Raw genomic sequence first — 26,784 nt, 5'->3', positions numbered from 1 at the left:
TGTCATGGTTGCATTAAAGGAGAACATTTGTATTTACTGACATAGAAAATAAGATTAATGTGATTTACAGACTTGCCAACTCATACACTGCTGCCATGTATCACATGGTTTTGGCTCCATTCACACGGTCACTCGGGGAGGAGCTGAAATCACACAGTGGTAGGAAAAAACGACCTGAAAATCACTGTAAACCAGTAGGAGCTCCTCCGCTAAGGTGGAGGAGTGTCGCCACTCTGGTTTTAAGCAGTGTGACGAAAGGAGAAATAAAATGATAATACCTTGTTATTATCATTTTATTGTTTCCAGCTGTTTTCGGGCCAGCAGGGCTGCTCTGCTCTCAGAGCAGGACAGGGGAGGAGTGGTTTGCCCTCTTCAAGCGCACATTAATTCTTTGCAGGCCCTCTGGGGCCAGCCAAACATTAATGTGCACTTTGCATGTTCTCCTTGCAGGCTGCACAGCCTGCATGGAGGACATGCCCAGGACCCCAGTCTTCGTCTGAGTGCCTAACTACTGTGCTCAGACCAATCACAACACAGTTTAGGCAGCCTGGGTGCTTGCCAATCGCAACATTGCAGTGTTGTGATTGGCCAGCGGAGACTGGGTGTGCTTCCTGGTTGCTGTTCGGCCTGAGTCCCATGGAGGAGAGACAGAGCAGAGACGCAGGATGCGGCACAAGGTAAGTATTTTTCGTTTTTGTTTTTTTACGTTACCATTCCTCCCCCCTTTGCCTCTCCTCTTATCACTGATAAACAGTGGATTTCCAGCTAGTTTTCAGAGGCTTTAAGCAATTATTAAGAGGTTTGAAAACCACCCCAGGACATTGGCAACAGCATCAATGACTCTTTCTTTTTTAATTTTTATTTTTTGGGAAGGTTTGTGGGGAGCTTGGTGAGGGGCAGAGTGCCTCTTAACTCTTGTCACGAGGCCCTGTACCCTCCAAGGCCCAGCCCCATCCTCACAATGTGGCATTCATTTGTAAGTTGGCAGATATAGATTTACCGTACAGTCAAACATGATGATAAATGAGAACATTGTCAAGGGTAATGATAGATAGTTGATGTGCAGTGACACGTAAACAATGTCAAACACGCGCAATTATTTTTCTCTCACTCGCACAATATGTATAGGAAACATTTACATGGTTTACATAATTTGAGTAAGGTGCGTGGGCCTGTTAGGGCTCGTACTCGAGTATAGACGTTAGTCATCGTTGGTTGGGAGAAAGGGTTAGAAGCAGTTGCATCATTTTAGACACCGGAAGTGGGTTTTAGGGTCAACTTGAATGAAAGCATTAATGAGCAACCTGTAGGTGGGTGGGAAATGCCATTCATAGGAGGTGTTCCAGATGTTCTAATGATCTGAATGGGTATTAAATGCCAAATTAGAAAACGTTTTGATGAATGTGAGGTTATCTCCTGAGATCCTGCAAAAGGAAACTGCTGCTTTACTATATCCTGCGTGTGCACTGTTGTTTACCAATGGTGTCCTAGTGATAGCAATACTATTATATCTCAACTGGATAACCAACTTACTCCATCAGGAAACTCCCAGGTGTAGCCACCACAAATAATCAAAACTAATTACAAGAAATGGGAGGAAATAAAAACTGAGATGCAGCAAGACCCATTTAGAACGCTCAATAATCTCATCTTAACCTCTTGGTTACCCCTTCATTTAAGCGAGACCACTTTCCCTTGAGGGTGACTATATCTATACTTACCAAGTTGCGATTTTCTCAGAGAAAAACTATACATGCGCGGCCCAGGACATAATTTTGGCCAAACACAATGGCTACTTCTTAAGATGGAAGAACATAGAGCTTATTGATTTCACTGAGAAAATTGTAAAGAGCAATTATGAATTTTTTGAAACTTGCTTAGATGAGTCTATGCCACATAAAGGAATCAAGGAGTCCTATTCCCAGATGACGGAGGCAATAAGAAATACCCTAAGGGTTGAGGTTAAAAGCGATGGTAGGAATCTAGGGTGGTTCGACCATAAATGCTCAAAAGCATATTCAAATGCAAAAACAAAAATTGATGGACAGAATGCAGAACAATGTCATACATTCACCCCAGTACAGAGATCTGGGCCTAAATCCATCGTTTTTTTTGCACTCCACACCACCCCAGGTCAGACATGGCCATATGCAAATCAGCCTTGACCCTGTGCCTCATGGGAACAGTCCAGCCCGAACTGCCAAGCCATGTCTTTCCTGGACCGGAATCAAGCATCCAAGGGCCGGTTTCTGGCTATCAGCCGTCATCAGCCTGGATAGCTTGACTCCAGTGGTGTGGAGAGCATGGGACTCACGTCTGAGCATACCCATCCCACTCGGGGTGACAAATGCAAAAACAACAATTGATGGACAGAATGCAGAACAATGTCATACATTCACCCCAGTACAGAGATCTGGGCCTAAATCCATCGGTTTTTTGCACTCCACACCACCCCAGGTCAGACATGGCCATATGCAAATCAGCCTTGACCCTGTGCCTCATGGGAACAGTCCAGCCAGAACTGCCAAGCCATGTCTTTCCTGGACCGGAATCAAGCATCCAAGGACCGGTTTCTGGCTATCAGCCGTCATCAGCCTGGATAGCTTGACTCCAGTGGTGTGGAAAGCATGGGACTCACGTCTGAGCATACCCATCCCACTCGGGGTGACAAATACAAAAACAACAATTGATGGACAGAATGCAGAACAATGTCATACATTCACCCCAGTACAGAGATCTGGGCCTAAATCCATCGTTTTTTTGCACTCCACACCACCCCAGGTCAGACATGGCCATATGCAAATCAGCCTTGACCCTGTGCCTCATGGGAACAGTCCAGCCCAAACTGTCAAGCCATGTCTTTCCTGGACCGGAATCAAGCATCCAAGGACCGGTTTCGGGCTATCAGCCGTCATCAGCCTGGATAGCTTGACTCCAGTGGTGTGGAGAGCATGGGACTCACGTCTGAGCATACCCATCCCACTCGGGGTGACAAATGCAAAAACAACAATTGATTGACAGAATGCAGAACAATGTCATACATTCACCCCAGTACAGAGATCTGGGCCTAAATCCATTGGTTTGTTGCACTCCACACCACCCCAGGTCAGACATGGCCATATGCAAATCAGCCTTGACCCTGTGCCTCATGGGAACAGTCCAGCCCGAACTGCCAAGCCATGTCTTCCCTGGACCGGAATCAAACATCCAAGGACCGGTTTCTGGCTATCAGCCGTCATCAGCCTGGATAGCTTGACTCCAGTGGTGTGGAGAGCATGGGACTCACGTCTGAGCATACCCATCCCACTCAGGGTGACAAATGCAAAAACAACAATTGATGGACAGAATGCAGAACAATGTCATACATTCACCCCAGTTCGGGCTGGACTGGTCCCATGAGGCACAGGGTCGGACTGATTTGCATATGGCCATGTCTGAACTGGGGTGGCAGAGTGGGCTAAAGAACGGTGATGGATTAAACCCAGATCTTTTGACTGGGTGTGAGTGTTTGATTGGTTCAGATGCTCCGTCCATCACCACCCCCTTTTGTACCGCTTTTGGCCGCCATAAGTGTGGCAGGGTAGGCTCAGACGTGAGTCCCTTGCTCACTTTGCCACTGGATTCAAGCAAGCCGGGCTGAAGACGGCTGTAATGCCAGAAACCGGTCCTCAGAAGCTTTTTTACGGTCCAGGGAAGGCATGGCTTGGCAGTTCGGGCTGGACTGTTCCTATGAGGCACAGGGTCAGACTGATTTGCATATGGCCATGTCTGAACTGGGGTGGCAGAGTGGGCTAAAGAACGGTGATGGATTAAACCCAGATCTTTTGACTGGGTGTGAGTGTTTGATTGGTTCAGATGATCCGTCCATCACCACCCCCTTTTGTACCTCTTTTGGCCGCCATAAGTGTGGCAGGGTATGCTCAGACGTGAGTCCCTTGCTCACTTTGCCACTGGATTCAAGCAAGCCGGGCTGAAGACGGCTGTAATGCCAGAAACCGGTCCTCGGAAGCTTGTTTCCGGTCCAGGGAAGGCATGGCTTGGGAGTTCGGGCTGGACTGTTCCCATGAGGCACAGGGTCAGACTGAATTGCATATGGCCATGTCTGAACTGGGGTGGCAGAGTGGGCTAAAGAACGGTGATGGATTAAACCCAGATCTTTTGACTGGGTGTGAGTGTTTGATTGGTTCAGATGCTCTGTCCATGACCACCCCCTTTTGTACCGCTTTTGGCCGCCATAAGTGTGGCAGGGTATGCTCAGACGTGAGTCCCTTGCTCACTTTGCCATTGGATTCAAGCAAGCCAGGCTGAAGACTGCTGTAATGCCAGAAACTGGTCTTCGGAAGCTTGTTTCCGGTCCAGGGAAGGCCTGGCTTGGCAGTTCGGGCTGGACTGTTCCCATGAGGCACAGGGTCAGGCTGATTTGCATATGGCCATGTCTGAACTGGGGTGGCAGAGTGAGCTAAAGAACGGTGATGGATTAAACCCAGATCTTTTGACTGGGTGTGAGTGTTTGATTGGTTCAGATGCTCCGTCTATCACCACCCCCTTTTGTACCGCTTTTGGCCGCCATAAGTGTGGCAGGGTATGCTCAGACGTAAGTCCCTTGCTCACTTTGCCACTGGATTCAAGCAAGCCGGGCTGAAGACGGCTGTAATGCCAGAAACCGGTCCTCGGAAGCTTGTTTCCGGTCCAGGGAAGGCATGGTTTGGCAGTTCGGGCTGGACTGTTCCCATGAGGAACAGGGTCAGACTGATTTGCATATGGCCATGTCTGAACTGGGGTGGCAGAGTGGGCTAAAGACCGGTGATGGATTAAACCCAGATCTTTTGACTGGGTGTGAGTGTTTGATTGGTTCAGATGCTCCGTCCATGACCACCCCCTTTTGTACCGCTTTTGGCCGCCATAAGTGTGGCAGGGTATGCTCAGACGTGAGTCCCTTGCTCACTTTGCCACTGGATTCAAGCAAGCCGGGCTGAAGACGGCTGTAATGCCAGAAACCGGTCCTCGGAAGCTTGTTTCCGGTCCAGGGAAGGCATGGCTTGGGAGTTCGGGCTGGACTGTTCCCATGAGGCACAGGGTCAGACTGATTTGCATATGGCCATGTCTGAACTGGGGTGGCAGAGTGGGCTAAAGAACGGTGATGGATTAAACCCAGATCTTTTGACTGGGTGTGAGTGTTTGATTGGTTCAGATGCTCCGTCCATGACCACCCCCTTTTGTACCGCTTTTGGCCGCCATAAGTGTGGCAGGGTATGCTCAGACGTGAGTCCCTTGCTCACTTTGCCACTGGATTCAAGCAAGCCAGGCTGAAGACTGCTGTAATGCCAGAAACTGGTCTTCGGAAGCTTGTTTCCGGTCCAGGGAAGGCCTGGCTTGGCAGTTCGGGCTGGACTGTTCCCATGAGGCACAGGGTCAGGCTGATTTGCATATGGCCATGTCTGAACTGGGGTGGCAGAGTGGGCTAAAGAACGGTGATGGATTAAACCCAGATCTTTTGACTGGGTGTGAGTGTTTGATTGGTTCAGATGCTCCGTCTATCACCACCCCCTTTTGTACCGCTTTTGGCCGCCATAAGTGTGGCAGGGTATGCTCAGACGTAAGTCCCTTGCTCACTTTGCCACTGGATTCAAGCAAGCCGGGCTGAAGACGGCTGTAATGCCAGAAACCGGTCCTCGGAAGCTTGTTTCCGGTCCAGGGAAGGCATGGTTTGGCAGTTCGGGCTGGACTGTTCCCATGAGGAACAGGGTCAGGCTGATTTGCATATGGCCATGTCTGAACTGGGGTGGCAGAGTGGGCTAAAGAACGGTGATGGATTAAACCCAGATCTTTTGACTGGGTGTGAGTGTTTGATTGGTTCAGATGCTCCGTCTATCACCACCCCCTTTTGTACCGCTTTTGGCCGCCATAAGTGTGGCAGGGTATGCTCAGACGTAAGTCCCTTGCTCACTTTGCCACTGGATTTAAGCAAGCCGGGCTGAAGACGGCTGTAATGCCAGAAACCGGTCTTCGGAAGCTTGTTTCCGGTCCAGGGAAGGCATGGCTTTGCAGTTCGGGCTGGACTGTTCCCATGAGGCACAGGGTCAGACTGATTTGCATATGGCCATGTCTGAACTGGGTGGCAGAGTGGGCTAAAGAACAGTAATGGATTAAGCCCAGATCTTTTGACTGGGTGTGAGTGTTTGATTGGTTCAGATGCTACGTCCATCACCACCCCCTTTTGTACTGCTTTTGGCCGCCATAAGTGTGGCAGGGTATGCTCAGACGTTATTCCCTTGCTCACTTTGCCACTGGATTCAAGCAAGCCGGGCTGAAGACGGCTGTAATGCCAGAAACCGGTCCTCGGAAGCTTGTTTCCGGTCCAGGGAAGGCATGGCTTGGCAGTTCGGGCTGGACTGTTCCCATGAGGCACAGGGTCAGACTGATTTGCATATGGCCATGTCTGAACTGGGGTGGCAGAGTGGGCTAAAGAACGGTGATGGATTAAACCCAGATCTTTTGACTGGGTGTGAGTGTTTGATTGGTTCAGATGATCCGTCCATCACCACCCCCTTTTGTACCTCTTTTGGCCGCCATAAGTGTGGCAGGGTATGCTCAGACGTGAGTCCCTTGCTCACTTTGCCACTGGATTCAAGCAAGCCGGGCTGAAGACGGCTGTAATGCCAGAAACCGGTCCTCGGAAGCTTGTTTCCGGTCCAGGGAAGGCATGGCTTGGGAGTTCGGGCTGGACTGTTCCCATGAGGCACAGGGTCAGACTGAATTGCATATGGCCATGTCTGAACTGGGGTGGCAGAGTGGGCTAAAGAACGGTGATGGATTAAACCCAGATCTTTTGACTGGGTGTGAGTGTTTGATTGGTTCAGATGCTCTGTCCATGACCACCCCCTTTTGTACCGCTTTTGGCCGCCATAAGTGTGGCAGGGTATGCTCAGACGTGAGTCCCTTGCTCACTTTGCCATTGGATTCAAGCAAGCCAGGCTGAAGACTGCTGTAATGCCAGAAACTGGTCTTCGGAAGCTTGTTTCCGGTCCAGGGAAGGCCTGGCTTGGCAGTTCGGGCTGGACTGTTCCCATGAGGCACAGGGTCAGGCTGATTTGCATATGGCCATGTCTGAACTGGGGTGGCAGAGTGGGCTAAAGAACGGTGATGGATTAAACCCAGATCTTTTGACTGGGTGTGAGTGTTTGATTGGTTCAGATGCTCCGTCTATCACCACCCCCTTTTGTACCGCTTTTGGCCGCCATAAGTGTGGCAGGGTATGCTCAGACGTAAGTCCCTTGCTCACTTTGCCACTGGATTCAAGCAAGCCGGGCTGAAGACGGCTGTAATGCCAGAAACCGGTCCTCGGAAGCTTGTTTCCGGTCCAGGGAAGGCATGGTTTGGCAGTTCGGGCTGGACTGTTCCCATGAGGAACAGGGTCAGACTGATTTGCATATGGCCATGTCTGAACTGGGGTGGCAGAGTGGGCTAAAGACCGGTGATGGATTAAACCCAGATCTTTTGACTGGGTGTGAGTGTTTGATTGGTTCAGATGCTCCGTCCATGACCACCCCCTTTTGTACCGCTTTTGGCCGCCATAAGTGTGGCAGGGTATGCTCAGACATGAGTCCCTTGCTCACTTTGCCACTGGATTCAAGCAAGCCGGGCTGAAGACGGCTGTAATGCCAGAAACCGGTCCTCGGAAGCTTGTTTCCGGTCCAGGGAAGGCATGGCTTGGGAGTTCGGGCTGGACTGTTCCCATGAGGCACAGGGTCAGACTGATTTGCATATGGCCATGTCTGAACTGGGGTGGCAGAGTGGGCTAAAGAACGGTGATGGATTAAACCCAGATCTTTTGACTGGGTGTGAGTGTTTGATTGGTTCAGATGCTCCGTCCATGACCACCCCCTTTTGTACTGCTTTTGGCCGCCATAAGTGTGGCAGGGTATGCTCAGACGTGAGTCCCTTGCTCACTTTGCCACTGGATTCAAGCAAGCCAGCCTGAAGACTGCTGTAATGCCAGAAACTGGTCTTCGGAAGCTTGTTTCCGGTCCAGGGAAGGCCTGGCTTGGCAGTTCGGGCTGGACTGTTCCCATGAGGCACAGGGTCAGGCTGATTTGCATATGGCCATGTCTGAACTGGGGTGGCAGAGTGGGCTAAAGAACGGTGATGGATTAAACCCAGATCTTTTGACTGGGTGTGAGTGTTTGATTGGTTCAGATGCTCCGTCTATCACCACCCCCTTTTGTACCGCTTTTGGCCGCCATAAGTGTGGCAGGGTATGCTCAGACGTAAGTCCCTTGCTCACTTTGCCACTGGATTCAAGCAAGCCGGGCTGAAGACGGCTGTAATGCCAGAAACCGGTCCTCGGAAGCTTGTTTCCGGTCCAGGGAAGGCATGGTTTGGCAGTTCGGGCTGGACTGTTCCCATGAGGAACAGGGTCAGGCTGATTTGCATATGGCCATGTCTGAACTGGGGTGGCAGAGTGGGCTAAAGAACGGTGATGGATTAAACCCAGATCTTTTGACTGGGTGTGAGTGTTTGATTGGTTCAGATGCTCCGTCTATCACCACCCCCTTTTGTACCGCTTTTGGCCGCCATAAGTGTGGCAGGGTATGCTCAGACGTAAGTCCCTTGCTCACTTTGCCACTGGATTTAGGCAAGCCGGGCTGAAGACGGCTGTAATGCCAGAAACCGGTCTTCGGAAGCTTGTTTCCGGTCCAGGGAAGGCATGGCTTTGCAGTTCGGGCTGGACTGTTCCCATGAGGCACAGGGTCAGACTGATTTGCATATGGCCATGTCTGAACTGGGTGGCAGAGTGGGCTAAAGAACAGTAATGGATTAAGCCCAGATCTTTTGACTGGGTGTGAGTGTTTGATTGGTTCAGATGCTACGTCCATCACCACCCCCTTTTGTACCGCTTTTGGCCGCCATAAGTGTGGCAGGGTATGCTCAGACGTTATTCCCTTGCTCACTTTGCCACTGGATTCAAGCAAGCCGGGCTGAAGACGGCTGTAATGCCAGAAACCGGTCCTCGGAAGCTTGTTTCCGGTCCAGGGAAGGCATGGCTTGGCAGTTCGGGCTGGACTGTTCCTATGAGGCACAGGGTCAGACTGATTTGCATATGGCCATGTCTGAACTGGGGTGGCAGAGTGGGCTAAAGAACGGTGATGGATTAAACCCAGATCTTTTGACTGGGTGTGAGTGTTTGATTGGTTCAGATGCTCCGTCCATCACCACCCCCTTTTGTACTGCTTTTGACCGCCATAAGTGTGGCAGGGTATGCTCAGACGTGAGTCCCTTGCTCACTTTGCCACTGGATTCAAGCAAGCCGGGCTGAAGACGGCTGTAGTGCCAGAAACCGGTCCTCGGAGGCTTGTTTCTGGTCCAGGGAATGCATGGCTTGGCAGTTCGGGCTGGACTGTTCCCATGAGGCACAGGGTCATACTGATTTGCACATGGCCATGTCTGAACTGGGGTGGCAGAGTGGGCTAAAGAACGGTGATGGATTAAACCCAGATCTTTTGACTGGGTGTGAGTGTTTGATTGGTTCAGATGCTCCGTCCATCCCCACCCCCTTTTGTACCGCTTTTTGCCGCCATAAGTGTGGCAGGGTATGCTCAGACGTGAGTCCCTTGCTCACTTTGCCACTGGATTCAAGTAAGCCAGGCTGAAGACGGCTGTAATGCCAGAAACTGGTCCTAGGAAGCTTGTTTCCGGTCCAGGGAAGGCATGGCTTGGCAGTTCGGGCTGGACTGTTCCCATGAGGCACAGGGTCAGGCTGATTTGCATATGGACATGTCTGAACTGGGGTGGCAGAGTGGGCTAAAGAACGGTGATGGATTAAACCCAGATCTTTTGACTGGGTGTGAGTGTTTGATTGGTTCAGATGCTCCGTCTATCACCACCCCCTTTTGTACCGCTTTTGGCCGCCATAAGTGTGGCAGGGTATGCTCAGACGTAAGTCTCTTGCTCACTTTGCCACTGGATTCAAGCAAGCCGGGCTGAAGACGGCTGTAATGCCAGAAACCGGTCCTCGGAAGCTTGTTTCCGGTCCAGGGAAGGCATGGTTTGGCAGTTCGGGCTGGACTGTTCCCATGAGGAACAGGGTCAGACTGATTTGGATATGGCCATGTCTGAACTGGGGTGGCAGAGTGGGTTAAAGAACAGTGATGGATTAAACCCAGATCTTTTGACTGGGTGTGAGTGTTTGATTGGTTCAGATGCTCCGTCCATCACCACCCCCTTTTGTACCGCTTTTGGCCGACATAAGTGTGGCAGGGTAGGCTCAGACGTGAGTTCCTTGCTCACTTTGGCACTGGATTTAAGCAAGCCGGGCTGAAGACAGCTGTAATGCCAGAAACCGGTCTTCGGAAGCTTGTTTCCGGTCCAGGGAAGGCATGGCTTTGCAGTTCGGGCTGGACTGTTCCCATGAGGCACAGGGTCAGACTGATTCGCATATGGCCATGTCTGAACTGGGTGGCAGAGTGGGCTAAAGAACAGTGATGGATTAAACCCAGATCTTTTGACTGGGTGTGAGTGTTTGATTGGTTCAGATGCTACGTCCATCACCACCCCCTTTTGTACCGCTTTTGGCCGCCATAAGTGTGGCAGGGTATGCTCAGACGTTATTCCCTTGCTCACTTTGCCACTGGATTCAAGCAAGCCGGGCTGAAGACGGCTGTAATGCCAGAAACCAGTCCTCGGAAGCTTGTTTCCGGTCCAGGGAAGGCATGGCTTGGCAGTTCGGGCTGGACTGTTCCCATGAGGCACAGGGTCATACTGATTTGCACAGGGCCATGTCTGAACTGGGGTGGCAGAGTGGGCTAAAGAACGGTGATGGATTAAACCCAGATCTTTTGACTGGGTGTGAGTGTTTGATTGGTTCAGATGCTCCGTCCATCCCCACCCCCTTTTGTACCACTTTTGGCCGCCATAAGTGTGGCAGGGTATGCTCAGACGTGAGTCCCTTGCTCACTTTGCCACTGGATTCAAGTAAGCCAGGCTGAAGATGGCTGTAATGCCAGAAACTGGTCCTCGGAAGCTTGTTTCCGGTCCAGGGAAGGCATGGCTTGGCAGTTCGGGCTGGACTGTTCCCATGAGGCACAGGGTCAGGCTGATTTGCATATGGCCATGTCTGAACTGGGGTGGCAGAGTGGGCTAAAGAACGGTGATGGATTAAACCCAGATCTTTTGACTGGGTGTGAGTGTTTGATTGGTTCAGATGCTCCGTCCATCACCACCCCCTTTTGTACTGCTTTTGACCGCCATAAGTGTGGCAGGGTATGCTCAGACGTGAGTCCCTTGCTCACTTTGCCACTGGATTCAAGCAAGCCGGGCTGAAGACGGCTGTAATGCCAGAAACCGTTCCTCGGAAGCTTGTTTCTGGTCCAGGGAATGCATGGCTTGGCAGTTCGGGCTGGACTGTTCCCATGAGGCACAGGGTCATACTGATTTGCACATGGCCATGTCTGAACTGGGGTGGCAGAGTGGGCTAAAGAACGGTGATGGATTAAACCCAGATCTTTTGACTGGGTGTGAGTGTTTGATTGGTTCAGATGCTCCGTCCATCCCCACCCCCTTTTGTACCGCTTTTGGCCGCCATAAGTGTGGCAGGGTATGCTCAGACGTGAGTCCCTTGCTCACTTTGCCACTGGATTCAAGTAAGCCAGGCTGAAGACGGCTGTAATGCCAGAAACTGGTCCTCGGAAGCTTGTTTCCGGTCCAGGGAAGGCATGGCTTGGCAGTTCGGGCTGGACTGTTCCCATGAGGCACAGGGTCAGGCTGATTTGCATATGGCCATGTCTGAACTGGGGTGGGAGAGTGGGCTAAAGAACAGTGATGGATTAAACCCAGATCTTTTGACTGGGTGTGAGTGTTTGATTGGTTCAGATGCTCCGTCTATCACCACCCCCTTTTGTACCGCTTTTGGCCGCCATAAGTGTGGCAGGGTATGCTCAGACGTAAGTCCCTTGCTCACTTTGCCACTGGATTCAAGCAAGCCGGGCTGAAGACGGCTGTAATGCCAGAAACCGGTCCTCGGAAGCTTGTTTCCGGTCCAGGGAAGGCATGGTTTGGCAGTTCGGCTGGACTGTTCCCATGAGGAACAGGGTCAGACTGATTTGCATATGGCCATGTCTGAACTGGGGTGGCAGAGTGGGCTAAAGAACAGTGATGGATTAAACCCAGATCTTTTGACTGGGTGTGAGTGTTTGATTGGTTCAGATGCTCCGTCCATCACCACCCCCTTTTGTACCGCTTTTGGCCGCCATAAGTGTGGCAGGGTAGGCTCAGACGTGAGTCCCTTGCTCACTTTGCCACTGGATTCAAGCAAGCCGGGCTGAAGACGGATGTAATGCCAGAAACCGGTCCTCGGAAGCTTTTTTCCGGTCCAGGGAAGGCATGGCTTGGCAGTTCGGGCTGGACTGTTCCTATGAGGCACAGGGTCAGACTGATTTGCATATGGCCATGTCTGAACTGGGGTGGCAGAGTGGGCTAAAGAACGGTGATGGATTAAACCCAGATCTTTTGACTGGGTGTGAGTGTTTGATTGGTTCAGATGCTCCGTCTATCACCACCCCCTTTTGTACCGCTTTTGGCCGCCATAAGTGTGGCAGGGTATGCTCAGACGTAAGTCCCTTGCTCACTTTGCCACTGGATTCAAGCAAGCCGGGCTGAAGACGGCTGTAATGCCAGAAACCGGTCCTCGGAAGCTTGTTTTCGGCCCAGGGTAGGCATGGCTTGGCAGTTCGGGCTGGACTGTTCCCATGAGGCACATGGTCAGACTGATTTGCATATGGCCATGTCTGAACTGGGGTGGCAGAGTGGGCTAAAGAACGGTGATGGATTAAACCCAGATCTTTTGACTGGGTGTGAGTGTTTGATTGGTTCAGATGCTCCGTCCATCACCACCCCCTTTTGTACCGCTTTTGGCCGCCATAAGTGTGGCAGGGTATGCTCAGACGTGATTCCCTTGCTCACTTTGCCACTGGATTCAAGCAAGCGGGCTGAAGACGGCTGTAATGCCAGAAACCGGTCCTCGGAAGCTTGTTTCCGGTCCAGGGAAGGCATGGCTTGGCAGTTCGGGCTGGACTGTTCCCATGAGGCACAGGGTCAGACTGATTTGCATATGGCCATGTCTGAACTGGGGTGGCAGAGTGGGCTAAAGAACGGTGATGGATTAAACCCAGATCTTTTGACTGGGTGTGAGTGTTTGATTGGTTCAGATGCTCCGTCCATCACCACCCCCTTTTGTACCGCTTTTGGCCGCCATAAGTGTGGCAGGGTATGCTCAGACGTGAGTCCCTTGCTCACTTTGCCACTGGATTCAAGTAAGCCAGGCTGAAGACGGCTGTAATGCCAGAAACTGGTCCTAGGAAGCTTGTTTCCGGTCCAGGGAAGGCATGGCTTGGCAGTTCGGGCTGGACTGTTCCCATGAGGCACAGGGTCAGGCTGATTTGCATATGGCCATGTCTGAACTGGGGTGGGAGAGTGGGCTAAAGAACAGTGATGGATTAAACCCAGATCTTTTGACTGGGTGTGAGTGTTTGATTGGTTCAGATGCTCCGTCTATCACCACCCCCTTTTGTACCGCTTTTGGCCGCCATAAGTGTGGCAGGGTATGCTCAGACGTAAGTCCCTTGCTCACTTTGCCACTGGATTCAAGCAAGCCGGGCTGAAGACGGCTGTAATGCCAGAAACCGGTCCTCGGAAGCTTGTTTCCGGTCCAGGGAAGGCATGGTTTGGCAGTTCGGCTGGACTGTTCCCATGAGGAACAGGGTCAGACTGATTTGCATATGGCCATGTCTGAACTGGGGTGGCAGAGTGGGCTAAAGAACAGTGATGGATTAAACCCAGATCTTTTGACTGGGTGTGAGTGTTTGATTGGTTCAGATGCTCCGTCCATCACCACCCCCTTTTGTACCGCTTTTGGCCGCCATAAGTGTGGCAGGGTAGGCTCAGACGTGAGTCCCTTGCTCACTTTGCCACTGGATTCAAGCAAGCCGGGCTGAAGACGGATGTAATGCCAGAAACCGGTCCTCGGAAGCTTTTTTCCGGTCCAGGGAAGGCATGGCTTGGCAGTTCGGGCTGGACTGTTCCTATGAGGCACAGGGTCAGACTGATTTGCATATGGCCATGTCTGAACTGGGGTGGCAGAGTGGGCTAAAGAACGGTGATGGATTAAACCCAGATCTTTTGACTGGGTGTGAGTGTTTGATTGGTTCAGATGCTCCGTCTATCACCACCCCCTTTTGTACCGCTTTTGGCCGCCATAAGTGTGGCAGGGTATGCTCAGACGTAAGTCCCTTGCTCACTTTGCCACTGGATTCAAGCAAGCCGGGCTGAAGACGGCTGTAATGCCAGAAACCGGTCCTCGGAAGCTTGTTTTCGGTCCAGGGTAGGCATGGCTTGGCAGTTCGGGCTGGACTGTTCCCATGAGGCACATGGTCAGACTGATTTGCATATGGCCATGTCTGAACTGGGGTGGCAGAGTGGGCTAAAGAACGGTGATGGATTAAACCCAGATCTTTTGACTGGGTGTGAGTGTTTGATTGGTTCAGATGCTCCGTCCATCACCACCCCCTTTTGTACCGCTTTTGGCCGCCATAAGTGTGGCAGGGTATGCTCAGACGTGATTCCCTTGCTCACTTTGCCACTGGATTCAAGCAAGCGGGCTGAAGACGGCTGTAATGCCAGAAACCGGTCCTCGGAAGCTTGTTTCCGGTCCAGGGAAGGCATGGCTTGGCAGTTCGGGCTGGACTGTTCCCATGAGGCACAGGGTCAGACTGATTTGCATATGGCCATGTCTGAACTGGGGTGGCAGAGTGGGCTAAAGAACGGTGATGGATTAAACCCAGATCTTTTGACTGGGTGTGAGTGTTTGATTGGTTCAGATGCTCCGTCCATCACCACCCCCTTTTGTACCGCTTTTGGCCGCCATAAGTGTGGCAGGGTATGCTCAGACGTGATTCCCTTGCTCACTTTGCCACTGGATTCAAGTAAGCCAGGCTGAAGACGGCTGTAATGCCAGAAACTGGTCCTCGGAAGCTTGTTTCCGGTCCAGGGAAGGCATGGCTTGGCAGTTCGGGCTGGACTGTTCCCATGAGGCACAGGGTCAGGCTGATTTGCATATGGCCATGTCTGAACTGGGGTGGCAGAGTGGGCTAAAGAACGGTGATGGATTAAACCCAGATCTTTTGACTGGGTGTGAGTGTTTGATTGGTTCAGATGCTCCGTCTATCACCACCCCCTTTTGTACCGCTTTTGGCCGCCATAAGTGTGGCAGGGTATGCTCAGACGTGAGTCCCTTGCTCACTTTGCCACTGGATTCAAGCAAGCCAGGCTGAAGACTGCTGTAATGTCAGAAACTGGTCTTCGGAAGCTTGTTTCCGGTCCATGGAAGGCCTGGCTTGGCAGTTCGGGCAGGACTGTTCCCATGAGGCACAGGGTCAGGCTGATTTGCATATGGCCATGTCTAAACTGGGGTGGCAGAGTGGGCTAAAGAACGGTGATGGATGAAACCCAGATCTTTTGACTGGGTGTGAGTGTTTGATTGGTTCAGATGCTCCGTCTATCACCACCCCCTTTTGTACCGCTTTTGGCCGCCATAAGTGTGGCAGGGTATGCTCAGACGTAAGTCCCTTGCTCACTTTGCCACTGGATTCAAGCAAGCCGGGCTGAAGACGGCTGTAATGTCAGAAACCGGTCCTCGGAAGCTTGTTTCCGGTCCAGGGAAGGCATGGTGTGGCAGTTCGGGCTGGACTGTTCCCATGAGGAACAGGGTCAGACTGATTTGCATATGGCCATGTCTGAACTGGGGTGGCAGAGTGGGCTAAAGACCGGTGATGGATTAAACCCAGATCTTTTGACTGGGTGTGAGTGTTTGATTAGTTCAGATGCTCCGTCCGTCACCACCCCCTTTTGTACCGCTTTTGGCCGCCATAAGTGTGGCAGGGTAGGCTCAGACGTGAGTCCCTTGCTCACTTTGCCACTGGATTTAAGCAAGCCGGGCTGAAGACGGCTGTAATGCCAGAAACCGGTCTTCGGAAGCTTGTTTCCGGTCCAGGGAAGGCATGGCTTTGAAGTTCGGGCTGGACTGTTCCCATGAGGCACAGGGTCAGACTGATTTGCATATGGCCATGTCTGAACTGGGTGGCAGAGTGGGCTAAAGAACAGTGATGGATTAAACCCAGATCTTTTGACTGGGTGTGAGTGTTTGATTGGTTCAGATGCTACGTCCATCACCACCCCCTTTTGTACCGCTTTTGGCCACCATAAGTGTGGCAGGGTATGCTCAGACGTTATTCCCTTGCTCACTTTGCCACTGGATTCAAGCAAGCCGGGCTGAAGACGGCTGTAATGCCAGAAACCGGTCCTCGGAAGCTTGTTTCCGGTCCAGGGAAGGCATGGCTTGGCAGTTCGGGCTGGACTGTTCCCATGAGGCACAGGGTCATACTGATTTGCACAGGGCCATGTCTGAACTGGGGTGGCAGAGTGGGCTAAAGAACGGTGATGGATTAAACCCAGATCTTTTGACTGGGTGTGAGTGTTTGATTGGTTCAGATGCTCCGTCCATCCCCACCCCCTTTTGTACCACTTTTGGCCGCCATAAGTGTGGCAGGGTATGCTCAGACGTGAGTCCCTTGCTCACTTTGCCACTGGATTCAAGTAAGCCAGGCTGAAGACGGCTGTAATGCCAGAAACTGGTCCTCGGAAGCTTGTTTCCGGTCCAGGGAAGGCATGGCTTGGCAGTTCGGGCTGGACTGTTCCCATGAGGCACAGGGTCAGGCTGATTTGCATATGGCCATGTCTGAACTGGGGTGGCAGAGTGGGCTAAAGAACGGTGATGGATTAAACCCAGATCTTTTGACTGGGTGTGAGTGTTTGATTGGTTCAGATGCTCCGTCCATCACCACCCCCTTTTGTACTGCTTTTGACCGCCATAAGTGTGGCAGGGTATGCTCAGACGTGAGTCCCTTGCTCACTTTGCCACTGGATTCAAGCAAGCCGGGCTGAAGACGGCTGTAATGCCAGAAACCGTTCCTCGGAAGCTTGTTTCTGGTCCAGGGAATGCATGGCTTGGCAGTTCGGGCTGGACTGTTCCCATGAGGCACAGGGTCATACTGATTTGCACATGGCCATGTCTGAACTGGGGTGGCAGAGTGGGCTAAAGAACGGTGATGGATTAAACCCAGATCTTTTGACTGGGTGTGAGTGTTTGATTGGTTCAGATGCTCCGTCCATCCCCACCCCCTTTTGTACCGCTTTTGGCCGCCATAAGTGTGGCAGGGTATGCTCAGACGTGAGTCCCTTGCTCACTTTGCCACTGGATTCAAGTAAGCCAGGCTGAAGACGGCTGTAATGCCAGAAACTGGTCCTCGGAAGCTTGTTTCCGGTCCAGGGAAGGCATGGCTTGGCAGTTCGGGCTGGACTGTTCCCATGAGGCACAGGGTCAGGCTGATTTGCATATGGCCATGTCTGAACTGGGGTGGGAGAGTGGGCTAAAGAACAGTGATGGATTAAACCCAGATCTTTTGACTGGGTGTGAGTGTTTGATTGGTTCAGATGCTCCGTCTATCACCACCCCCTTTTGTACCGCTTTTGGCCGCCATAAGTGTGGCAGGGTATGCTCAGACGTAAGTCCCTTGCTCACTTTGCCACTGGATTCAAGCAAGCCGGGCTGAAGACGGCTGTAATGCCAGAAACCGGTCCTCGGAAGCTTGTTTCCGGTCCAGGGAAGGCATGGTTTGGCAGTTCGGCTGGACTGTTCCCATGAGGAACAGGGTCAGACTGATTTGCATATGGCCATGTCTGAACTGGGGTGGCAGAGTGGGCTAAAGAACAGTGATGGATTAAACCCAGATCTTTTGACTGGGTGTGAGTGTTTGATTGGTTCAGATGCTCCGTCCATCACCACCCCCTTTTGTACCGCTTTTGGCCGCCATAAGTGTGGCAGGGTAGGCTCAGACGTGAGTCCCTTGCTCACTTTGCCACTGGATTCAAGCAAGCCAGGCTGAAGACGGATGTAATGCCAGAAACCGGTCCTCGGAAGCTTTTTTCCGGTCCAGGGAAGGCATGGCTTGGCAGTTCGGGCTGGACTGTTCCTATGAGGCACAGGGTCAGACTGATTTGCATATGGCCATGTCTGAACTGGGGTGGCAGAGTGGGCTAAAGAACGGTGATGGATTAAACCCAGATCTTTTGACTGGGTGTGAGTGTTTGATTGGTTCAGATGCTCCGTCTATCACCACCCCCTTTTGTACCGCTTTTGGCCGCCATAAGTGTGGCAGGGTATGCTCAGACGTAAGTCCCTTGCTCACTTTGCCACTGGATTCAAGCAAGCCGGGCTGAAGACGGCTGTAATGCCAGAAACCGGTCCTCGGAAGCTTGTTTTCGGTCCAGGGTAGGCATGGCTTGGCAGTTCGGGCTGGACTGTTCCCATGAGGCACATGGTCAGACTGATTTGCATATGGCCATGTCTGAACTGGGGTGGCAGAGTGGGCTAAAGAACGGTGATGGATTAAACCCAGATCTTTTGACTGGGTGTGAGTGTTTGATTGGTTCAGATGCTCCGTCCATCACCACCCCCTTTTGTACCGCTTTTGGCCGCCATAAGTGTGGCAGGGTATGCTCAGACGTGATTCCCTTGCTCACTTTGCCACTGGATTCAAGCAAGCGGGCTGAAGACGGCTGTAATGCCAGAAACCGGTCCTCGGAAGCTTGTTTCCGGTCCAGGGAAGGCATGGCTTGGCAGTTCGGGCTGGACTGTTCCCATGAGGCACAGGGTCAGACTGATTTGCATATGGCCATGTCTGAACTGGGGTGGCAGAGTGGGCTAAAGAACGGTGATGGATTAAACCCAGATCTTTTGACTGGGTGTGAGTGTTTGATTGGTTCAGATGCTCCGTCCATCACCACCCCCTTTTGTACCGCTTTTGGCCGCCATAAGTGTGGCAGGGTATGCTCAGACGTGATTCCCTTGCTCACTTTGCCACTGGATTCAAGTAAGCCAGGCTGAAGACGGCTGTTATGCCAGAAACTGGTCCTCGGAAGCTTGTTTCCGGTCCAGGGAAGGCATGGCTTGGCAGTTCGGGCTGGACTGTTCCCATGAGGCACAGGGTCAGGCTGATTTGCATATGGCCATGTCTGAACTGGGGTGGCAGAGTGGGCTAAAGAACGGTGATGGATTAAACCCAGATCTTTTGACTGGGTGTGAGTGTTTGATTGGTTCAGATGCTCCGTCTATCACCACCCCCTTTTGTACCGCTTTTGGCCGCCATAAGTGTGGCAGGGTATGCTCAGACGTGAGTCCCTTGCTCACTTTGCCACTGGATTCAAGCAAGCCAGGCTGAAGACTGCTGTAATGTCAGAAACTGGTCTTCGGAAGCTTGTTTCCGGTCCATGGAAGGCCTGGCTTGGCAGTTCGGGCAGGACTGTTCCCATGAGGCACAGGGTCAGGCTGATTTGCATATGGCCATGTCTAAACTGGGGTGGCAGAGTGGGCTAAAGAACGGTGATGGATGAAACCCAGATCTTTTGACTTGGTGTGAGTGTTTGATTGGTTCAGATGCTCCGTCTATCACCACCCCCTTTTGTACCGCTTTTGGCCGCCATAAGTGTGGCAGGGTATGCTCAGACGTAAGTCCCTTGCTCACTTTGCCACTGGATTCAAGCAAGCCGGGCTGAAGACGGCTGTAATGTCAGAAACCGGTCCTCGGAAGCTTGTTTCCGGTCCAGGGAAGGCATGGTGTGGCAGTTCGGGCTGGACTGTTCCCATGAGGAACAGGGTCAGACTGATTTGCATATGGCCATGTCTGAACTGGGGTGGCAGAGTGGGCTAAAGACCGGTGATGGATTAAACCCAGATCTTTTGACTGGGTGTGAGTGTTTGATTGGTTCAGATGCTCCGTCCGTCACCACCCCCTTTTGTACCGCTTTTGGCCGCCATAAGTGTGGCAGGGTAGGCTCAGACGTGAGTCCCTTGCTCACTTTGCCACTGGATTTAAGCAAGCCGGGCTGAAGACGGCTGTAATGCCAGAAACCGGTCTTCGGAAGCTTGTTTCCGGTCCAGGGAAGGCATGGCTTTGAAGTTCGGGCTGGACTGTTCCCATGAGGCACAGGGTCAGACTGATTTGCATATGGCCATGTCTGAACTGGGTGGCAGAGTGGGCTAAAGAACGGTGATGGATTAAACCCAGATCTTTTGACTGGGTGTGAGTGTTTGATTGGTTCAGATGCTCCATCCATCACCACCCCCTTTTGTACCGCTTTTGGCCGCCATAAGTGTGGCAGGGTATGCTCAGACGTGAGTCCCTTGCTCACTTTGCCACTGGATTCAAGCAAGCCGGGCTGAAGACGGCTGTAATTCCAGAAACCGGTCCTCGGAAGCTTTTTTCCGGTCTAGGGAAGGCATGGTGTGGCAGTTCGGGCTGGACTGTTCCCATGAGGCACAGGGTCAGACTGATTTGCATATGGCCATGTCTGAACTGGGGTGGCAGAGTGGGCTAAAGAACGGTGATGGATTAAACCCAGATCTTTTGACTGGGTGTGAGTGTTTGATTGGTTCAGATGCTCCGTTCATCACCACCCCCTTTTGTACTGCTTTTGACCGCCATAAGTGTGGCAGGGTATGCTCAGACGTGAGTCCCTTGCTCACTTTGCCACTGGATTCAAGCAAGCCGGGCTGAAGACGGCTGTAATGCCAGAAACGGGTCCTCGGAAGCTTGTTTCCGGGCCAGGGAAGGCATGGCTTGGCAGTTCGGGCTGGACTGTTCCCATGAGGCACAGGGTCAGACTGATTTGCATATGGCCATGTCTGAACTGGGGTGGCAGAGTGGGCTAAAGAACGGTGATGGATTAAACCCAGATCTTTTGACTGGGTGTGAGTGTTTGATTGGTTCAGACGCTCCGTCCATCACCACCCCCTTTTGTACCGCTTTTGGCCGCCATAAGTGTGGCAGGGTATGCTCAGACGTAAGTCCCTTGCTCACTTTGCCACTGGATTCAAGCAAGCCGGGCTGAAGACGGCTGTAACGCCAGAAACCGGTCCTCGGAAGCTTGTTTCCGGTCCAGGGAAGGCATGGTTTGGCAGTTCGGGCTGGACTGTTCCCATGACGAACAGGGTCAGACTGATTTGCACATCGCCATGTCTGAACTGGGGTGGCAGAGTGGGCTAAAGAACAGTGATGGATTAAACCCAGATCTTTTGACTGGGTGTGAGTGTTTGATTGGTTCAGATGCTCCGTCCATCACCACCCCCTTTTGTACCGCTTTTGGCCGCCATAAGTGTGGCAGGGTATGCTCAGACGTGAGTCCCTTGCTCACTTTGCCACTGGATTCAAGCAAGCCAGGCTGAAGACTGCTGTAATGCCAGAAACTGGTCTTCGGAAGCTTGTTTCCGGTCCAGGGAAGGCCTGGCTTAGCAGTTCGGGCAGGACTGTTCCCATGAGGCACAGGGTCAGGCTGATTTGCATATGGCCATGTCTGAACTGGGGTGGCAGAGTGGGCTAAAGAACGGTGATGGATTAAACCCAGATCTTTTGACTGGGTGTGAGTGTTTGATTGGTTCAGATGCTCCGTCTATCACCACCCCCTTTTGTACCGCTTTTGGCCGCCATAACTGTGGCAGGGTATGCTCAGACGTAAGTCCCTTGCTCACTTTGCCACTGGATTCAAGCAAGCCGGTCTGAAGACGGCTGTAATGCCAGAAACCGGTCCTCGGAAGCTTGTTTCCGGTCCAGGGAAGGCATGGTGTGGCAGTTCGGGCTGGACTGTTCCCATGAGGAACAGGGTCAGACTGATTTGCATATGGCCATGTCTGAACTGGGGTGGCAGAGTGGGCTAAAGACCGGTGATGGATTAAACCCAGATCTTTTGACTGGGTGTGAGTGTTTGATTGGTTCAGATGCTCCGTCCATCACCACCATCTTTTGTACCGCTTTTGGCCGCCATAAGTGTGGCAGGGTAGGCTCAGACGTGAGTCCCTTGCTCACTTTGCCACTGGATTTAAGCAAGCCGGGCTGAAGACGGCTGTAATGCCAGAAACCGGTCTTCGGAAGCTTGTTTCCGGTCCAGGGAAGGCATGGCTTTGCAGTTCGGGCTGGACTGTTCCCATGAGGCACAGGGTCAGACTGATTTGCATATGGCCATGTCTGAACTGGGTGGCAGAGTGGGCTAAAGAACGGTGATGGATTAAACCCAGATCTTTTGACTGGGTGTGAGTGTTTGATTGGTTCAGATGCTACGTCCATCACCACCCCCTTTTGTACCGCTTTTGGCCGCCATAAGTGTGGCAGGGTATGCTCAGACGTTATTCCCTTGCTCACTTTGCCACTGGATTCAAGCAAGCCGGGCTGAAGACGGCTGTAATGCCAGAAACCTGTCCTCTGAAGCTTGTTTCCGGTCCAGGGAAGGCATGGCTTGGCAGTTCGGGCTGGACTGTTCCCATGAGGCACAGGGTCAGACTGATTTGCATATGGCCATGTCTGAACTGGGGTGGCAGAGTGGGCTAAAGAACGGTGATGGATTAAACCCAGATCTTTTGACTGGGTGTTAGTGTTTGATTGGTTCAGATGCTCCGTCCATCACCACCCCCTTTTGTACCGCTTTTGGCCGCCATAAGTGTGGCAGGGTATGCTCAGACGTGAGTCCCTTGCTCACTTTGCCACTGGATTCAAGCAAGTCGGGCTGAAGACGGCTGTAATTCCAGAAACCGGTCCTCGGAAGCTTTTTTCCGGTCCAGGGAAGGCATGGCTTGGCAGTTCGGGCTGGACTGGTCCCATGAGGCACAGGGTCAGACTGATTTGCATATGGCCATGTCTGAACTGGGGTGGCAGAGTGGGCTAAAGAACGGTGATGGATTAAACCCAGATCTTTTGACTGGGTGTGAGTGTTTGATTGGTTCAGATGCTCCGTTCATCACCACCCCCTTTTGTACTGCTTTTGACCGCCATAAGTGTGGCAGGGTATGCTCAGACGTGAGTCCCTTGCTCACTTTGCCACTGGATTCAAGCAAGCCGGGCTGAAGACGGCTGTAATGCCAGAAACCGGTCCTCGGAAGCTTGTTTCCGGGCCAGGGAAGGCATGGCTTGGCAGTTCGGGCTGGACTGTTCCCATGAGGCACAGGGTCAGACTGATTTGCATATGGCCATGTCTGAACTGGGGTGGCAGAGTGGGCTAAAGAACAGTGATGGATTAAACCCAGATCTTTTGACTGGGTGTGAGTGTTTGATTGGTTCAGATGCTCCGTCCATCACCACCCCCTTTTGTACCGCTTTTGGCCGCCATAAGTGTGGCAGGGTAGGCTCAGACGTGAGTCCCTTGCTCACTTTGCCACTGGATTCAAGCAAGCCGGGCTGAAGACGGCTGTAATGCCAGAAACCGGTCCTCGGAAGCTTGTTTCCGGTCCAGGGAAGGCATGGCTTGGCAGTTCGGGCTGGACTGTTCCCATGAGGCACAGGGTCAGACTGATTTGCATATGGCCATGTCTGAACTGGGGTGGCAGAGTGGGCTAAAGAACGGTGATGGATTAAACCCAGATCTTTTGACTGGGTGTGAGTGTTTGATTGGTTCAGATGCTCTGTCCATCACCACCCCCTTTTGTACCGCTTTTGGCCGCCATAAGTGTGGCAGGGTATGCTCAGACGTGAGGCCCTTACTCACTTTGCCACTGGATTCAAGCAAGCCGGGCTGAAGACGGCTGTAATGCCAGAAACCGGTCCTCGGAAGCTTTTTTCTGGTCCAGGGAAGGCATGGCTTGGCAGTTCGGGCTGGACTGTTCCCATGAGGCACAGGGTCAGACTGATTTGCATATGGCCATGTCTGAACTGGGGTGGCAGAGTGGGCTAAAGAACGGTGATGGATTAAACCCAGATCTTTTGACTGGGTGTGAGTGTTTGATTGGTTCAGATGCTCCGTCCATCACCACCCCCTTTTGTACCGCTTTTGGCCGCCATAAGTGTGGCAGGGTATGCTCAGACGTGAGTCCCTTGCTCACTTTGCCACTGGATTCAAGCAAGCCAGGCTGAAGACTGCTGTAATGCCAGAAACTGGTCTTCGGAAGCTTGTTTCCGGTCCAGGGAAGGCCTGGCTTGGCAGTTCGGGCAGGACTGTTCCCATGAGGCACAGGGTCAGGCTGATTTGCATATGGCCATGTCTGAACTGGGGTGGCAGAGTGGGCTAAAGAACGGTGATGGATTAAACCCAGATCTTTTGACTGGGTGTGAGTGTTTGATTGGTTCAGATGCTCCGTCCATCACCACCCCCTTTTGTACCGCTTTTGGCCGCCATAAGTGTGGCAGGGTATGCTCAGATGTGAGTCCCTTGCTCACTTTGCCACTGGATTCAAGCAAGCCAGGCTGAAGACTGCTGTAATGCCAGAAACTGGTCTTCGGAAGCTTGTTTCCAGTCCAGGGAAGGCCTGGCTTGGCAGTTCGGGCAGGACTGTTCCCATGAGGCACAGGGTCAGGCTGATTTGCATATGGCCATGTCTGAACTGGGGTGGCAGAGTGGGCTAAAGAACGGTGATGGATTAAACCCAGATCTTTTGACTGGGTGTGAGTGTTTGATTGGTTCAGATGCTCCGTCTATCACCACCCCCTTTTGTACCGCTTTTGGCCGCCATAAGTGTGGCAGGGTATGCTCAGACGTAAGTCCCATGCTCACTTTGCCACTGGATTCAAGCAAGCCGGGCTGAAGACGGCTGTAATGCCAGAAACCGGTCCTCGGAAGCTTATTTCCGGTCCAGGGAAGGCATGGTGTGGCAGTTCGGGCTGGACTGTTCCCATGAGGAACAGGGTCAGACTGATTTGCATATGGCCATGTCTGAACTAGGGTGGCAGAGTGGGCTAAAGACCGGTGATGGATTAAACCCAGATCTTTTGACTGGGTGTGAGTGTTTGATTGGTTCAGATGCTCCGTTCATCACCACCCCCTTTTGTACTGCTTTTGACCGCCATAAGTGTGGTAGGGTATGCTCAGACGTGAGTCCCTTGCTCACTTTGCCACTGGATTCAAGCAAGCCGGGCTTAAGACGGCTGTAATGCCAGAAACCGGTCCTCGGGAGCTTGTTTCCGGGCCAGGGAAGGCATGGCTTGGCCGTTCGGGCTGGACTGTTTCCATGACGCACAGGGTCAGACTGATTTGCATATGGCCATGTCTGAACTGGGGTGGCAGAGTGGGCTAAAGAACGGTGATGGATTAAACCCAGATCTTTTGACTGGGTGTGAGTGTTTGATTGGTTCAGATGCTCCGTCTATCACCACCCCCTTTTGTACCGCTTTTGGCCGCCATAAGTGTGGCAGGGTATGCTCAGACGTAAGTCCCATGCTCACTTTGCCACTGGATTCAAGCAAGCCGGGCTGAAGACGGCTGTAATGCCAGAAACCGGTCCTCGGAAGCTTATTTCCGGTCCAGGGAAGGCATGGTGTGGCAGTTCGGGCTGGACTGTTCCCATGAGGAACAGGGTCAGACTGATTTGCATATGGCCATGTCTGAACTAGGGTGGCAGAGTGGGCTAAAGACCGGTGATGGATTAAACCCAGATCTTTTGACTGGATGTGAGTGTTTGATTGGTTCAGATGCTCCGTTCATCACCACCCCCTTTTGTACTGCTTTTGACCGCCATAAGTGTGGTAGGGTATGCTCAGACGTGAGTCCCTTGCTCACTTTGCCACTGGATTCAAGCAAGCCGGGCTTAAGACGGCTGTAATGCCAGAAACCGGTCCTCGGGAGCTTGTTTCCGGGCCAGGGAAGGCATGGCTTGGCCGTTCGGGCTGGACTGTTTCCATGACGCACAGGGTCAGACTGATTTGCATATGGCCATGTCTGAACTGGGGTGGCAGAGTGGGCTAAAGAACGGTGATGGATTAAACCCAGATCTTTTGACTGGGTGTGAGTGTTTGATTGGTTCAGACGCTCCGTCCATCACCACCCCCTTTTGTACCGCTTTTGGCCGCCATAAGTGTGGCAGGGTATGCTCAGACGTGAGTCCCTTGCTCACTTTGCCACTGGATTCAAGTAAGCCAGGCTGAAGACGGCTGTAATGCCAGAAACTGGTCCTCGGAAGCTTGTTTCCGGTCCAGGGAAGGCATGGCTTGGCAGTTCGGGCTGGACTGTTCCCATGAGGCACAGGGTCAGGCTGATTTGCATATGGCCATGTCTGAACTGGGGTGGCAGAGTGGGCTAAAGAACGGTGATGGATTAAACCTAGATCTTTTGACTGGTTGTGAGTGTTTGATTGGTTCAGATGCTCCGTCTATCACCACCCCCTTTTGTACCGCTTTTGGCCGCCATAAGTGTGGCAGGGTAGGCTCAGACGTGAGTCCTTTGCTCACTTTGCCACTGGATTCAAGCAAGCCGTGCTGAAGACGGCTGTAATGCCAGAAACCGGTTCTCGGAAGCTTTTTTCTGGTCCAGGGAAGGCATGGCTTGGCAGTTTGGGCTGGACTGTTCCTATGAGGCACAGGGTCAGACTGATTTGCATATGGCCATGTCTGAACTGGGGTGGCAGAGTGGGCTAAAGAACGGTGATGGATTAAACCCAGATCCTTTGACTGGGAGTGAGTGTTTGATTGGTTCAGATGCTCCGTCTATCACCACCCCCTTTTGTACCGCTTTTGGCCGCCATAAGTGTGGCAGGGTATGCTCAGACGTAAGTCCCTTGCTCACTTTGCCACTGGATTCAAGGAAGCCGGGCTGAAGACGGCTGTAATGCCAGAAACCGGTCCTCGGAAGCTTGTTTCCGGTCCAGGGAAGGCATGGCTTGGCAGTTCGGGCTGGAATGTTCCCATGAGGCACAGGGTCAGACTG

The 26,784-nt window shown here is 52.3% G+C and overlaps 1 long non-coding RNA gene across 1 annotated transcript in view; it reads left to right on the top strand.

Moving 5' to 3' along the window:
- The first annotated feature begins 599 nt into the window (after positions 1–599).
- LOC144827433 (uncharacterized) overlaps positions 600–26,784 on the top strand; it is a 247,837-nt gene continuing 221,652 nt past the window's right edge. Inside the window, exon 1 of the long non-coding RNA XR_013610184.1 lies at positions 600–677. This is a non-coding gene — a long non-coding RNA (uncharacterized LOC144827433). The remainder of the gene's footprint in view (positions 678–26,784) is intronic.

The sequence above is a fragment of the Lissotriton helveticus genome, chromosome 4_1, assembly GCF_964261635.1.
Source record: "Lissotriton helveticus chromosome 4_1, aLisHel1.1, whole genome shotgun sequence".
Classification (NCBI taxonomy): Eukaryota; Metazoa; Chordata; class Amphibia; order Caudata; family Salamandridae; genus Lissotriton; species Lissotriton helveticus.
This window is presented reverse-complemented; position numbering and strand designations above follow the sequence as displayed.